At 39.2% G+C, this 17314-nt stretch overlaps 1 long non-coding RNA gene across 1 annotated transcript; it reads left to right on the top strand.

The window, feature by feature from the left end:
• The first annotated feature begins 952 nt into the window (after window positions 1-952).
• LOC103179878 lies at window positions 953-8000 on the top strand. Its single transcript, XR_488043.2, has 3 exons — window positions 953-1036; window positions 7409-7506; window positions 7889-8000. It is a non-coding gene; the product is annotated as an uncharacterized LOC103179878 (long non-coding RNA).
• Window positions 8001-17314: the final 9314 nt, after the last annotated feature.

Below are 17314 nucleotides of genomic sequence, written 5' to 3'. Positions count from 1 at the left end.
ATGTAGTTTCCCCATCACAGTATATAAATAGTTCTCGTACTGTTAAAGTCTTGGAGCTCCTTTGTGGCAGGCTCGGTATTCTGCTCTGAGCCGGGAGGGTCCTCGGTATTGTAGGACACCGCTGATATACAGACCAGCCACCCAAAATCATTGGCAGGACTTGGAAGGGCAGACCGATCATTGGAAGCAAGGATGCTTCTCATTAAATTCCTCTTAACCCTGCAAACCAAAGCCCTAACAGGTGGTTTCAGATGGACAAGCCTGCCAGACAGTGCTTTCAATCGCAAGCTATGCTGATTCACCTGGTTAAACTCCTGAAGTATCCTTCCACACACTCTGGGACCCCCAAGTTTTGGCTCTTGGCGACCTGTGTCTAATACTCTTTGGAATTAGGCAAATAGGTTGCGTCCCTTCAGAGGGAGTTGTATTCCATTCCCGACACAATGGAAATTTCCATGTGTAGGTGGCATGCATATTCTGCACATGTCAGAAATGTGCGTGATCAAATAAAATTGTCTTTCGACAAGCTTAATGTAGGAGTAGATATGCAATATATTTCAGTTCATTGGTAACATTGGTTTATTTTTGTGACTGTCAGTGTTAATGTAACTAACTTAGCAACAGGTTCATTGAACGACAAGGAATCAATAACACAATAATAATAATGATCCTTGCATTTGGTGTAGTGCCTTGTTAAGTAGACGAGACGCCTCAAGGCACTTCACAAGATATACTGTAAAGTGATTAACTGAGTATTTTGTGGGTAATACATACAGTGCTTATAAGAGAAATGTGTACTCTATGCATATTGCTTATGTTGGTGGAACCCGTGAGATTTCAGAACACATTTAACGACTATTTTGACAGTTAAAAAGCAAAGGGTATTTTTCAGAATACAGAACTGAAAAAGTATTGTGGTAAAATTATCTCTTGCAGAACAAAAAAACGGGGCGGGTCTATTGGAATATCCTTCTGGTTTGCAAGTAAAAGTATTCCTTGTGAATTAAGAATGCTGAAGTCAGTCCAAAAGACCGTGGTAAGTGCCCTTTTTTGTGTGATCAATTTATTATATCTGAGAAATTCCTCTTGCGGCTAAAAAAGGTCACAAAGCGCACATCTTCATGTCTCTGTACGTTCAGTGTGAAAACAGACGTTTATCTTCTAAATAAAAAAGAACAGCCACTGGTTTCAGTGGCGTGAGCCTCACGATAACACTGTGTCCTGAATTCTGAAGCCATCAAAAAGCAAGAGAGGAGTTTCATCCCCACTAGTCTTGATTCAGGCCCAAGTCCCAGAGGGGAAAGGATCCAACACAAACCCCTATCATTAGAAATATAGTATACGAGCTGCACCCGTTGCAGCTTCGCTTGGAACCGAAGGATCCAATATGGAATGTAGATTGACACCCAGACGGAAACACGGGCAGACATTTCGTCCTTATCTATACTCAGCTGGGAGGACTCCTGTGGGAGGAACTCCTTTCGGGAGGACTCAGTGAGAGGACTCCTTTAATAGTCTGTCTGTCTCAGTCTTTCTGTCTCTATTTCAGACTCTCTATCTCTTTCTCTCTCTGTCTCCCTCTCTATGTGTCTCTCTCCCAGTCTCCCCCTCTCACTCTCTCTTCCAGTGTCTCTCTCTCTCTCTCTCAGTCTCTCTTCCTATCTCAGTCTCTGTCTACTTCTCTCAGTCTTTCGTCCAGACTCCTCTTTCAGTCTTTCCTGTCTTGCCCACAAAACACACAGTCACTACACTTTATAATATATTCTCTCTCATAGTTCTCTCTCTCAGTCTCTCCCAGTGTGTGCGTCCCTCTCTCTCTTTCAATGTGTCTCTCTCTCTGTCTCTCTTACTATCCCAGGCTCTCTCTCAGTCTCTCGGCTCTCAGTCTGTCTCCCTCTCTCTCTCTCTCAGTCTTTCTCTGTCTTTCCCACAAAACACACAGTCACTACACTTTATAATATATATTCTCTTTCACAGTCTCTCTCTCTCAGTTTCTCTCTCACGGTCTCTCTCTCTCTCTCTGTCTCTCTCTCAGCCTCTCTCTCTCTCTGTTTCTCTCACTATCTCTGTCTGTCTCCGTCTCTCTGTCTGTCCCACACGGGAGGACTCTAACTCCCATGACAACCAGAAAAAAGTGTGGTGTGTGCTTTCCTCTGCCGCCATGTAGTTGCAGAATACGATGCATCCTGCATATTTTGGGGCTTAATTAAAGCATTTTTAATATAGCTCATCAATGATAGCCAATTCCCCCCGAAAAATGCCCATCACACAGCCGAATGCAAGTCTGATGAGGTATGAATCATGTCTCTAAGTCAATCGGTTATTGTGTGATTGTTGGACACACAGATATACAGACAGACACACAGCCATTTCGTCTTTATTAGTACAGATAACAATCAATTTTATTTTCTGCAAAGTATCAAAAAAAATTTCAATTTTATTTTAAAATAGCAAAAAATATTGAGGTTTCAAGATAGATCTTGAACAGGTAGTGGAGTCCTGTAGCATATTGGTTAGAGCTCTCGCCTCACAAGCAAGAGGAGCTGGTTCGATTCCCAGACAGGGCCAAACTTTAGGCAAGTTTCCTTACTCCACAAGCCTGTTTTTCCAGCAGTAAGTAGGAACCCGGTCGTTCGTCAATTGGTGGATCGCATTTCCGGGGTAATAAATCCATCAAAAAGTAAATAAAAATAATAATAATTTGATCTATCCAATCCATGACTGGTTATGGGACACTGCTGTGTGCAATTGGCTGCCGCGTTTCACCCACAAAGTATTCAGTCAATTCACTTCACAGTATATTCTGTGAAGTGCTTTGAGACGTCTCAAAGACGTCATAAGGTGTTATATCAAATGCAAAGATTTTTTTATTATTAAATAAACTTTGGGTGGGTAATTGGGAATAGCTCCTAATTTTTCTATTTTCTATTTTCACATTTTGTTAGGGGAGGTATATATATATAATATAATATAATTAAATGATATAATATATATAATATATATATATACGATTATGTACCTGCTGCAAACTTTAATAAACTGTTTCCACATGCCACATTACTGCAGTAACAAGTGACTGAGGAAAATATGCTGTACTTTATTAGGGGATAACTGGCGTTAACTGCATATGCAAATATATTATACAAATACTTCTACTTCTTACTATCAGTAGGGTAGACCGCAGTTTTATAATGCAGTGGATTTAGTTGATCTTGAGAAACTCTAAAGGAATATTGTACTTTATAGAACAAATTCTGCAATTTTATTGATGACTTTTTAAATCTCATGAAATCATATCCCGCTAGTTATAGCTCATTGATTTAACACACACCTCGTAGTGCCTCTCCCCTAATCTAAGCAAAATAGCATGAAGCATTTAGTGTAGCCACAACATTGTTGTATATAGTGTTACTATTATTTGAATTTATGCTTAAGGCACCAGGAAATCCAGGGATTTCCAGGGTATCCTGGGCCAACTATTGTCTAAAGTTTTCAGCAATAAAATAAATACTAAATGTCACTCAAATGCCAGAAGTACCACTACATGAGCAAAAGGCAACTAAAATAAGCATTTAAAGTACTGACTCACATTATAAGGATTTTAAACATTTAACTGCTCTTACTAATCTTGCCTTTATGCCATTCTCATTTCTTCCCATTCTCTCTATTTTTATTATTTAACTTTAATTCTACACGAATTCACTCACTTGCTCTATTCTAAATATTTTGTAGCTCTTATTCTTAAATGTGATTTTAAATATTTACGCCTTGGACAGAACTGCTTTCTTTGGATTGAGTAATTAAGCTTTTTAGTTTATTTCATTTTCATTTAAAGTCTGTGGACAGAATTTAAGTCACAGGGTCAAAACCAAATAACCTGCTTGTCTGTGGCTAGAAATGAGGGCATTTTACCTCATTCGGGAGCTTTTTCACCAGATGTTGGTTAATAAGGTGAGATAAGGGTTACATGACTCAGCAAATATTAAACAGGAAAGATGCCTTTGAAACAACATGAGTTCTTCAATTTAGACAGGATATGAAACTTGTTCATTCAGCACAGGAATATGCACGTGCAGGGCAAGGACACATGAGTGTGCACTTATTTACTAAAACTTTATTTATATTAATTCAGTATTTGTCTTTCACTATTACATTGACCACTGAAACATTAACCCCATTACATACTCCCTTCTAACACTGAGAGGTGCTTTTTGTATATCTCCCAAGGAAAATATCAGAGAGGCTTTGCTGTATTTAGCAGAATAATTCCCATTTCTCGACAATTACAACTAAACGGCAATGTTGAAGAAATTCAATATGTAAAAATTTTTTTTACACAATTACTTTCTGCGTTGATATCAACATAAACAATGCATGTTACAAATAGCCTACTTTATCAGTGGAGAGAGATATCACAAGGTTTATTGTCCTTTGATCTTGGGGAGCTGGGTTTGAATTCCATTAAGATTGATTATAACGAACATTTCTGTTAGCTATAACGGTGTGTGTGCCAAGTCCTTGTCCACTGTCTCATGACAAGAAGTTGGCAGACAAAACAGTTAACAAACGGACATTGTCTTCTCAGTCTAACTCAAAGTGGTCACAGGTAACTGTGTGGAAATTGCAAAACTTCACAGGGATGCAGCACGGTGCTCTTCTAAGGTGAGGGTTAATATCATCGGATCTGAGTAGAGAAATCTTAATTATACGCCTCGTTGTGCTTAGCGCTGGTAAAATACATCCAAAGTGGCAAAGTCATTTGCTAACATTGGCATCCTTTATCTTAATACATGTAAGCAGTACCAGTGAACATAGTGCATTAAATTTCTACCCTCATCTCTAGATCCTGATCTCTATCTCTGTTAGTTATAACATTCCACCTTATAAAAAACAAATCTACTGTACAGTATATAATAATAATGATCCTTGCATTTGATATAGCGCTTTTCACGTCGGGAGGACGTCCCAAAGCGCTTCACAGAACACACTGTGAAGTGAATTGACTGTATATTTGTGGGCAAACGCGGCAGCCAATTGCGCACAGCATTGTCCCACAAACAGTCGTAGATTGAAAATGACCAATTTATTATTGTTTTTGGTTTTGGAGGGATTATTATTAGGTGTGTGGAGTAAGGAAACTTGCCCAAGGTTTGGCCCTCTGCCTGGAATTGAACTCAGGTCTCTCACTTGCAAAGTGAGTGCTCTAACCACTGAGCCACAGGACTCCACACATGTGAGAATAGCAGTGTCACGTCACAATACCAATCTATTTAAAATATGGCTTTGTTGGCACTGAATGTTCAAGACATCTTAATAACCAAAACAACATTTTTAGTTTCATTTTTGTGTTTGCAGCATAGCATTAACAAAGTTTGGTTCACATCTGCTCCATCTATTAAAATCCTACTTTGCAATTGACAGGGAATCGATTACTTACTGTTAAAAAGATATTTGGTCTCAAAACTTGCTGTGTTGGGGAAACTATTGTCCACAACTATTCTAATACATAATAAGATGCCTGTGTATACCGAGATTTTGAATACAACATGGGTCACTGTCTAACATGTAAAAGCTTCTCTATAAAATGCTTTCATCGTAAGAAACTTCTCAGCAGATTCTAAAGCAGCTCACTATGACAGATTTACTGCCTTCAGGGTTAATAGCTATTCCTTTTAGTATTTATTTAAAAATGTGCACACTAGTCAGTGTGAGTGTAGTGTATATATTGTTTTCGTATTGCCTGGAAGCAGAACTTTGCTGAGTCAATATTAGTCAGAACATGACATGGAAAAGTCATAAGTTATTCCCATGGTGTTCATTAATTGCCTAAAGCATTTTGCAATATGGTTTTCACCAAAATAGATTTGCTTACACAGAAAAGGTTGACTTCAGATATTTGTTTTAAACTGCACTGTTATCCATTCATGTTCAGGTCAGTTAACAGTTGGATCTTATCTTAACTAAAACACATACGCACGGTTCAAAATAATACCGTTAGCATGCTGCAGAATATAATAGTTCCTTTTTTCTTAGCATGGGGATCAGTTAAGCAAGTGGAAAAACTTGTAACCACAAATAAGCCTGCTGCGTAATTCTGGTAAATGAACTTCATCTGAACTTTAGACACAATTACAGTAAAGCTAAATCTGTGCCTATTTCCATTAACCCATCAGAATGCTTACATGGCAACATACATTTTAGCCATAATCATTCATCGACCTTCCAGCTTTAGAAATCCCAATTTGTATCACTTTAGCATTACGGAACAGTAATGCAGTGAATAAGATTACTCTTCTTTCACCTCTGTGCTCTAGATCCAAGTCCATGCTGATGTCAACTGTCTGCTCTCTGTAAGGAACTTAATCAAAGTGCCTGGCTGGTATCAATGTAGCACCTAAAGGTGAAATTCATTGTGTGAGGGTAATGATAATAATCTTTGCAGTTGATATAGCGCCTTATTATGTCTTCGAGACGTCTCAAAGCGAATTGACTGTATCTTTTGTAGGTGAAATGAGATACATATAATATGACACTAATTCTCACTAAATTGGTAAGTTCACCCCAAGAGATCACACAAATAGGTATGAAAATCGAAACAATAACACTGGTAAAGTAGGAGCATTCTCCTTAGGTTGGGACCTGTTCATTGAGCTTTGCACAGGATCTAACTTATGATGGACGGTACTAGATCTGAGATAACTGAATATACCGGGTTCAAAAACATAAAGAAGTATTTGTTTTGGCATTACAACTTTATGAACATGAGCTCTCATTCATTGTCATGTTCCTGTTGATTGTCATGGTTGTTTCTGGGACATTGCTGTGAGCAAATTGGCTTCCATGTTTGCCTACAAAATACACAGTCACTACACTTCACAATATGTTGTACGTATACAATCTAATGATTATTATTAAAAGAAAGTCTAATTCTCATGGTGTAAATCCGGTTGAATTGTTTATAGTGTGTATTGATGCATAGAACATAACATAATAATAATAATCCTTGAATTTGATATAGCGCTTTTCACGTGATCTAGATGTCCCAAAGTGCTTCACAGAATATACTGTAAAATGAATTGACTACATTTTTGGGCACAAAACCGGCAGTCGATTGCGCACAGCAGTGTCCCACAAACAGTCGAGGATTGAAGTGACCAAATTATTATTGTTTTTTTTCTTGAGGGATTATTATCAGGCGTGTGGAGTAAGGAAACTTGCCCAAGGTTTCGCCCTCCCGGGAATTGAACCCAGGTCTCTTCGCTTGTGAGGCGAGTGCTCTAACCACTGAGCTACAGGACACCATCACTTCCAACTGTTCCAGGTTGCTTTAAATATTGTGCTAAAAGTTCCATGTTCTCATGATATGAAATAGAACGTTTAAATAATATCTCATTGCCTATATTTTTAGAACCTTTCATAATTTGACTACACAACAACGAGCACAGAAGAAAAATGACTGCCAACCAGTCACCTTTGAGATTGAACAATAATCTGCATCAATATACGGTGAAATGAAAATTAAATGTTACACTTTTCCAATTGACCTATAATAGAATATTCCAATATTTTAAACCCCCCCCCACCCTTTTACAACTTATGCAAGTTAGTAAATATCAGTGCTATAATGGCCTTCATTATGAAGGAATTTAACTATAGGCATGAATTTGTGGTAAACATATTAATATGTTGCAATCTTGTCATCCATTCCATTACTGATAAATCTCAACACGCATATTACACTACTACACTCAATTTAAAATATCTCTAGTTAGCATTTGTGAGCAGATTTATTATAAAGGAAAAATCAACAGAAGTTACATTGCTATGTTGTGTTATTATCACTCTAATGTGTTTTTTTTAAACAACGAATTTAAATCTGTATTTTCAGAGGAGATACAATCAACTGCAGAAACAGGAGGTACACTGATGTAGGTGTGGAAGTACTACACCACATGCTTCTGCTTTACTATTATTCATCCATGTCATTGTGGAATACAAAATGTGGAAGTTTAGGAAGCTATGGGAACTTAGATTGATAACTATAGAGCGCCAACAACGACTAAAAAAGGCCATAATAAAAATTTCCAGTAAGTTACAAGATTAACAATGATGCAGTTGAAAATGATAGCATGCAAGTTCCATCTGTTTGTCCTGATTACACAAAAGAGAATTGTTTTCTTTATAGTGATAACCTAATGGAGCTCGCAACCAGTTTCCGTACTATATGCTATACTTTTGCAGAGGAGTAAATTTCTGTTTACGTATGTAGTCCTTTGTTAAATGAGATACATATATTAATTTGCCACATGTTCATGTGACATTAGTTATCTTCTTTGTTGAAAATTGTGCCAATGCAATATAAAAAACTAAATATACCATTTGCTTTATTTTTTTCTTCTCTCCATTATGTTTACATTTAATTTCAAAAGGATGTTTTACAATATATGATGTAAAAAGTAAAAATATTTTAATGTTATACCAAATCCATTTCACATTGGTGCATATCATAATGCCGCATCCCTAGGCTGTTTAGAAAATATACTGCTGCATTGTTTTGTGGTAGCACAAATATCTTAGCTTAGTCTTAGAAATATATTAAAGAATTTTCCATTGGATGTTGCCTTTGTTCACTGGACCATCAGATGAGCTTCTGTAATGGATACATCATGATATCAAGGAAGATGAGATTATCAACAACAATTTGTACTGACGTAGTGCCCTTCACACAAATAGTTTCTTGAAACACTTAACAGTAGTGTGGTTTGACACCGAGTTGGAAAGAGAGGGGAGGTGACTGAAGGCATGGTTAAAGAAGAATGCATCTAAAATGTAAATATTTGTAAATATTGTTCAGTAGCATGTAATTGCTCTAATAAATAGCATTTAGAATTCAAGTTGTTGCAATCTTGCAAGTTTATAGATGGTTTGAAAATACTGTTGTATGCACGCACTGAGTTATGTTTAGAAACAAAAAATACACATAAACTAATTATATAGAATATAAATGGTTTATATGGCATTGGCAAGTTAGGCAACCCTGTGTTTCTCAATGGTTTATTCTCTATTTTCCATTGCTTCATAAACAGATAGAGAGGGGAAAGAACAGCCCGTGTTTTCCCAGGCCATCCTAAAGCCAGCTCTACAATAAGAGCATTAAGAACAGTGAGTGGTAGGAGAGGAACACCTTGCCCGCTAGCCTGGCCTCTTGAAGATTTAGGGAGATGAGAAAGAACAGACAATTGGGCAATCAGAGAGTAATGTCCCCTCAAAAACATCAGCATCTGTAATAGGTAGCTATCCTCCATTTGCCTCACTTAAAAATAAAGATGGACCACTGGTCTAAGCATAATCAAATAATCTATAATGCAGGAGGTTCAATCAAGAAATTGTGTGACTACAGCCATAACGAACTAAGCCTGGTGTTGCTCATAAAATATACAGTCAATTCACTTTACAGTATATTCTGTGAAGCACTTTGAGACGTCTCAACAACGTGATAAAGCGCAATATTAAATTGCAAGGATTATTACTATTATTAATATAATACTTCCAATTCCTGTATTCTCTAGAGGAATCGGTATGTAGAGTTTAAAATGATAACTGAAATTAACCTACATGAAAGAATCAATATTCCAAAGTCCAAGGCTAACACCAATAGAATTCTTACAAAACTAATTCTATAACTAATGGTGAAAATCAAAGCAAATGCAGTTGCCTGCCATTATGTGTTTCGGTCTTCATGTAATATTTGTTTCAACAAAAGCTAAACAATACATTCAATGGTAAATTACCAAGTCATTTAGTTTGTTCCCCTTTAAAGTGCAACACACCTGCATATTTAAATGAAAGGAGAACTACATATGCCCACCCACCCCATCACCCCATATGTCCCCTTAGTTAACGTTCTAAGGAAAAATATCAGTTAATGTAAAGGTTTCAATCTTAGCAAATTACCAGAAGGGAAAGGAAAAATTGCCAGGATATTTCCAAAGTATTCGTTCTCGCTGGATGCTGAATTATTTATGGGGCTGTGACTGCTACAAAAAAGAACCACAATTATTTTGTTCACAATAGCAAAGATCTTTTCGTATGGTCAAAGATGTACATTAATGCATTTCTTAACCCCTACCTGGAAACGTAAGCATTCACTTGTGCTATAGGCTAACACTGTGTTTTCAGGCATTGCCATTCTACTCTAAAAGACTAACACTGAGCCCTAGATCAGCAGTTACCGTTCAGTTATCAACTCAAATCTACCCCAGTTTCATATTAATCAGCTTCTCGTGTGTAAAGTGAAACGTGTAGCGAATAAGAATATTACCCAGTATGGAAGAGGAACTTGGCCTAAGATAGAATTGATACAGCATCACAATAATAAATGTAGGGGTGTCCCACCATTCCCATGTACAGTGAGCCGTTTTAAACTAGAAGTATTGGGTTTCATAAAACTATATCAGTTATAATGCCATCCTCTGTTCTATTACTGGAAAGGAATGTGTTCACATTTTCTTTTAGACATTCTTCATAACCCAAGATTTCCAGCTTCATTCCTCTAGATCTTACACCTGAATAGAACTCAGATAATTTCTTTGTGAACTGTTTGTAACAATCCAGCTCGTTCAGTTATTGAGCACCGGACTTGGGACGAAAGATTCTGTATCGGAATCTCAATCCATCTCAGCTCTGCAGCTGTGAGTTCAATACAATAAGTACCATATCATTTTTTACAAGTGTTCCTGCAAGGAATGCAGGGAAACGATGGAGGATAAGTGCAATGAATTGACTCTAAAAGTGATAGCCAAGAGGGGTGTCTAACAATGGTATTCTGACAGTGCTGATGCTTTGTGTCCCACAAAAGCGTTGTGCTGCAGGGGAAGCCTGAGACCTCGTCACATGGTCGAAACCTTGGGCAAATCTTGGGCAAGTTTCCTTACTCCACACAGAGCCTAATAATAATCCCTCCAAAACCAAAAACAATAATAAATTGGTCATTTTCAATCTACGACTGTTTGTGGGACATTGCTGTGCGCAATTGGCTGCCGCGTTCGCCCACAAATATACAGTCAATTCACTTTACAGTGTGTTCTGTGAAGCGCTTTGGGACGTCCTCCCGACGTGAAAAGCACTATATCAAATGCAAGGATTATTATTATTATTATTTATGGTCAGATCAAGGCTGTTCTGAAGAAGACCTGCAGTAGGGGAACATAGAGTGAGAGATCGTCTCTGTTAGGCTATTTGTTAGGGTAACAGGGTAGGTTGTGATTGCCAAGTTGCGATAGGCGTTGCAGATGAGAAAATCATCATCATAATAATAATAATAACAATAATAATACTTGCATTTGATATAGCACCTTATTATGTCTTTGTGACGTATCAAAGCACTTCCCAGAATATACTGCAAAGTGAATTGACTGTATATTTTGTGGACGAAATGCACAAACAGTCATGGCTTGAGTGATCCCTTAAAAAAGGGATGATTACCCCCGGAAAAGCAATCCACCAATCGACTAACAACCGGATTCCTATTTACTGCTCGGTAAACATAAGCTAGTAGAGTAAGGAAACTTGTTCAATGTTTTGCTCTGTTCGGGAATTAAACTGAGGTTCTCTCACTTGTGAGGCGAGTGCTCTAACCACTAAGCTTCGGGTCTTCACTAACAACAACAACAACAAAATTACATTTATAGAGCGCCTTTCACGTCGGGAGGACGTCCCAAAGCGCTGTACAGTCATCTGTCGGGGCCCGAGCATAGGGGAGGGGTGGTGTAGGGGTGAGGGAAGGCGGAGAGGAGGGAGGAAGACCAAAGGCACGGTCGAAGAGAAGGGTCTTGAGACCGGCCTTGAAGGAGGCAAGGGAGGAAGCGAGGAGAAGGGACCGTGGGATGGAGTTCCAGAGTGTGGGGGCAGAGAGGCTGAAAGCCCGGCCACCGATGGTAGGGCGGGTCGGGGGGGAGACATGGAGCAGGCCTGATCCCAATGAATGGAGGGAGCGAGCAGATTGGTAGGGAGTCAGCAGGTCAGAGAGTTAGGAGGGGGCGAGGCCATGGATGGGCCTTAAAGGTGAGGACGAGGATCTTGAACTCGATCCTCTGGGGGATGGGGAGTCAGTGGAGTCGGGTGAGGGTGGGAGTGATGGGGTCACAGAGCCTGATGCTAAGATATCATGAACCTCCTGTAGTGAGCATTGTCCGTTTCAATTCAGGATGCTGAAAAGCACTGATGTTTTACCCCTTGTGTTAATAAACCACTTGATTCATGAATCATGTCTGACTCCACATGTATTTAGTATCCATCCGGCTCAGGTGATCCATTGCTGCCTTGGAAATATGCATGATAGAATTACGTTCAAACCTTAAACTGAATACACCCCTCAAAATCATCACTCCAAAATTAATTGAATTAATTGTGGGTCTTGAACCCACAATCTTCTGACTCAGAGACAAGAGTGCTACCAACTAAACTCGGTTTTCACACATAATTTAAACTTTATTCCATCTGCACAGAAATCTGACGGCTTTCACTTCAAACAACTGTTTTGACTTTGCCTCAGTGTGTGTGTGTGGTTAGCCACCAGTATAATGAAACAGTTACTATAAAAATGGTTAACACATGGGGGCAGTGCTAACATTGCAAATGAATCCCTTTGAATAAGTTTCTAATAATAATGATCCTTGCATTTGATACAGCACTTTGTATCACTTTGTCAAGACGTCTCAAAGCGCTTCACAGAATATACTGTAAAGTGAATTAATTGTATACTTTGTCATTTGCATGTTCCGGCTGAACAATAAGGGCAATGACACATAAGGGCAGAGCTACAACTGGATGTTTTCAACAATATTTCCTATTAACACAGTGCTAGAAATACATAAAGAAACGTATCATTTTGAAGTTCTATCAGCTTGTCTGGCAGACATCAGGGTCGGGATGAGTGCAAACGTCCTGCAGCTGAACTTGGACAAGACAGAAATCATACTCCTTGGCTCCCATCAACGTTTTCAGTCCTGAGGATCTGAACTCCTCAACCTCCTTGGGCTCCCTCTCACACTCACCGAACCAGTGTGCAATCTAGGCATCTGGTTTGACACCCAGCGGTCCTTCGTCCCCCACATCCGGTCCCTGACCAGGACCGCCTTCTTCCACCTCCGCCACATTACCCGCCTCCGATCATATCTTACCCCAAACGCAGCCGAAACCCTCGTGCATGCGTTTGTCACCTCCCGCCTGGATTACTCCAACGCACTCCTCGCCGATCTCCCGAGCTCCACTATTCAAACGTTCCAGCTCATTCAGAACTCTGCCGCCCGCAAACTTACCCGGACTAAACTCTGTACCCACATCTTACCAGTTCTGGCCCAGGCCCCACTGGCTCCCCATCACCGAATGCGTTGACTTGTGTTCAAATCCCTTCATTCCCTGGCACCTCCCCACCTCTCCGACCTCCTCACTCCCCAATCCACCACCCGGCACCTCTGCTCGACTGGCACCGGCCTCCTGTTCGTCCCTCTCACACTCCGCCCCATCATCGGTGGTTGCGCTTTCAGCCACTGCACTCTGAAACTCTGAAACACTCTCCCTCATTCCCTCCGCCTTGCCCTTTCTCTCCCCTTTTTCAAGTCCCGCCTGAAAACCTTCCTCTTCGACCGTGCTTATGGCCATCTCCCACCCACCCCACCACTGGCTCAGAGTCAGGCTCCGCCACTGTTAAGCGCTCTGAGACACTACCCTGCGTGGAGGACGCTAGAAAAGTGCAAGTTGTAGTTGTGTGCCAAACGCAGCAGTGAGATGAACTTTCGGTGCCAATTGAATTTTGTAGGTTTTTAAACGCAAGCTGTTACTACATAAACTGATACATTCCGTTCTTTAAACAGACTGAGGAGTGAATAAAACTTTGGTTTGCGTCTTCTGATGTCTTCTGATACATTAGGATTTCATTTTCCACTAATATTTGTTATAGAGTATATAACATCATAAGGTCACACCCTTTTAGCCATTGTTAGTAAAAGTTCCATTTAACAGTCATTCTTTTCAATTCCTGGCCGCAATGGAGATTTTAGCTCCATTAAATTCTACAGCTGGGTTTAGCCATTTCAGCCTGCTAGAAAACATCTCATAAACAGCAACACACTCCAATTTTAGAGAGAGAAAAATGTTAAAGGAAAACCTTACCAACCCAACAAAGTGAAGCTGCTGCCAACTGATGTCTGTGGATTTGATGGCCCCACTCTCCAGAATACAGGGCAATATAGAGACAAAGAGGCTCACCACTTTATTAGTTCCATCATGCTCTTATTTGTGTTTTTCACTAATGGACCAAATAAGGGATTTCACACCTTCATCTTCGCAGTATCCTCCTTGGTGGGAATATAACAAATGGGTATCTAAAAGAAACAATAAATGCATAAAGAAAATATGTATTCCAAGATTTATGCATTTTCTCATATGCGTGTCTTGTTTTCCTCTTCCTTAGATAATCTAAAAATATCAGTTAGTTTCCCAAAGACTACAATCTACTGTTTACCTTTTATTTAAGTGAAGTTGCAAAAAATACATTCGTTGAAACATACTGCATCCATTTACTATGTTTTATTATTCTCAGATTTGGCTAATATTTGCACAGAATATCTCTCTCCAATACAAAATATATGAAGCTATGGTTCTCCAGGTATTTCTGTGCTAACAGACTGACTGCCCCAGGCTGCAAAGTTTAATCGTAACACCCACATGTGTAAATTTAAGATGCTGGAATTGAAGCTGTTATCTATAGAACCTGAAGCATCAATAAGCAGTCAATGTCATAATTAAAAATCTCAGCAAACGTATTATTTATCATATCTTCAATTAAAACTCCCAAAATATGCAGTCATTTGCTGTAAACAATACAATTTTACTGCACTACGTTCAAAATAAAGAGAACTTCTTACCTGGTAGTGAATTGTTTAAGGAGTAATTTGTTTTTAAATGTGATTATATCTTGATGTAATAAAGATGAACTACAATATAAATGAAAGTCCCAGAAAATAAGAAGTCATCTAATTGATTAAAAGATGAGACAAATTTGTGGCCTATTTCACTGGCATTGGCAATCGCTAAACTGAATCCAATTGTTTGGGTAAATACATCAAATAGTTCTAGAAAGGGGAAAATATATGTACAGTATTGGCTTATGTGTAAGTAACGCATAGGTAGGGAAGTTGTTTTACACTAAAATTAGTACTTTCTTCTTCCTCAGGAAGAGTGTGCAGACATGTGACTATTTTTGCAAGTAAATCCCCTAATTATCAGGGTTTGTTTTTTACTGGTAAGGTATGCCAATTGGGCAGGAGAGTATTACAATATTATTAATCAATAAAGTTTTAATAACAACAACAATAAGAATCCTTGCATTTGATATAGCTCCTTATCACGTCTTTGAGATGTCTCAAAGCACTTCACAATTCCTGGGCAAGACGAAACCGTAGGGATGTCTCCTTACTCCACACGCCTCTGTTTACCCAGCAATAAGTAAGAACACGGTTGTTAGTCGATTGGGAGATCGCTTTCCGGGGGCAATAATCCCACAAAAAAACAGAATAATAATTTGATCAATCAATCCACGACTGTTTGTGGGACGCTGCTGTGTGTAATTGGCTGCCCTGTTTCGCCCACAAAATACACAGTCAATCTACTTTACAGAATATTCTGTGACGTACTTTGAGACGTCTCACAAACAGTTTAGAAACGCTAGGGGTCTTTACCCTTGAAAAGAGACATTCCTTAGGGAATCTTATAGAGGTACAGATCCAGGATTCCACAGGGGAGCAGAGGTTATGTTTTTTAAAAAAAATTCCCACTGTCTGTAATGACGCCAGTATCCCCATATTGGTAGCGGGAAATTCAAAAATTAAACTAAAAAAAACTCCATGCCTCTCTGTATCCATCACAGCCTCTAGCTGTCCCGGTCACTCACTGATAGGGTTAGGCAGAACTGGATAAAGATGGATAATGAGAGACAATTTTAAAAAAAATCTGATCAAATCAGGGCTTTCGGTGCCATTACAGACAATGGGTAAAGTCAGTGATTCAAATAAAATTGAGGATAACGCTGAAGATAGGTATTAAGACTTCTGCGCTTCCATTGATCGTTAAACATGATCAAAGTTGCTGGGAAGAGTGTTTAAGGCTGTGACCAGTTTAATAAATAAAAAATGATGCTGTGAATGGAGGGCTAGAGGGCGGAAGGATGAGATCAAATGGGCCAAGTGGTTCAGATCTACCATCTAAACCAGGGGTGGGCAAAATACGGCCCGTGGGCCACATCCGGCCATATCCAAATGATTCTATCCGGCCCGTCATTGTGTCTTGCAATAGAAAAAATTATAATTTGTTCAGTCCCAGAAAGTCGCACAAATTTTGCATTTGAATCAGACCGGGAACATCAGCCAATCACACTGCTTAGTTGTGCGCACGCTCCCTTAAGTGTTGAATCAGGCTGACGTCAGAAATGTACAGATCGTCAAATTTTCAAACACGCGCGATAACCGCGACAATACTTTTCACTGAAGAGGACGTTAATTCGAAATGAGTTTATCAAAAAAGCGGAAAGTGGACGCTGAAGACCGAATATTGAACAAAGAATGGACTTCTACAATTTTTTTTTACCAGTGTGGGTGGAAAAGCTATGTGCTTAATTTGCAAACAAAGTGTGGCAGTGCTCCAAGACTACAACTTGAATCGCCATTTTGAGAGCAAACAGGCTTGCAAATATAAGAACGTTTCTGCCGAAGAAAAAGGAAAGAAAGTGATGAGATGGTTGTTCAAATGCAAAAAGAGCCAAGTATTTTTACAAAACAATTTGCGTCCCAGGATGAGATTACAAGAGTCAGTTACGTGATTACACACAACATCGCCAAGAACAGCAAACCATTCTCTGAAGGAGAATTTATAAACGAATGTATGGTTGACTCTGCCTCGATTTTATGCCCAGATAACAAAAACCAGTTCGAGAACATTAGCTTGTCAAGGCGAACTATTGTGAGATGTGTCGAGGATATCTCTAAGTATCTGCAGTTACAAAATAAAGTAAGCAATTTTGCATGTTTTTCACTGGCACTCAATGAGAGTTGTGATGTCAAACGCACAGCCCAGTTGATATTTTTTATTCGAGGTATCACCAAACATTTTGAGCCCACAGAAGAATTGGCATCAATGCAGTCAATGAAAGATATGACAACTGGAGAAGACTTTTCGGAGGCAGTAAATAAACGTATCTTAAAATTAGGAGTGGAGTGGAAAAAATTGGTGAATGTGACCACTGAATGGAAACCCAAAT

Source organism: Callorhinchus milii, unplaced genomic scaffold (assembly GCF_018977255.1).
Source record: "Callorhinchus milii isolate IMCB2004 unplaced genomic scaffold, IMCB_Cmil_1.0 Scaffold5, whole genome shotgun sequence".
Lineage (NCBI taxonomy): Eukaryota > Metazoa > Chordata > Chondrichthyes > Chimaeriformes > Callorhinchidae > Callorhinchus > Callorhinchus milii.
Note: the sequence above shows the minus strand (reverse complement) of the source record. Positions and strands in the feature narration are given on the sequence as shown.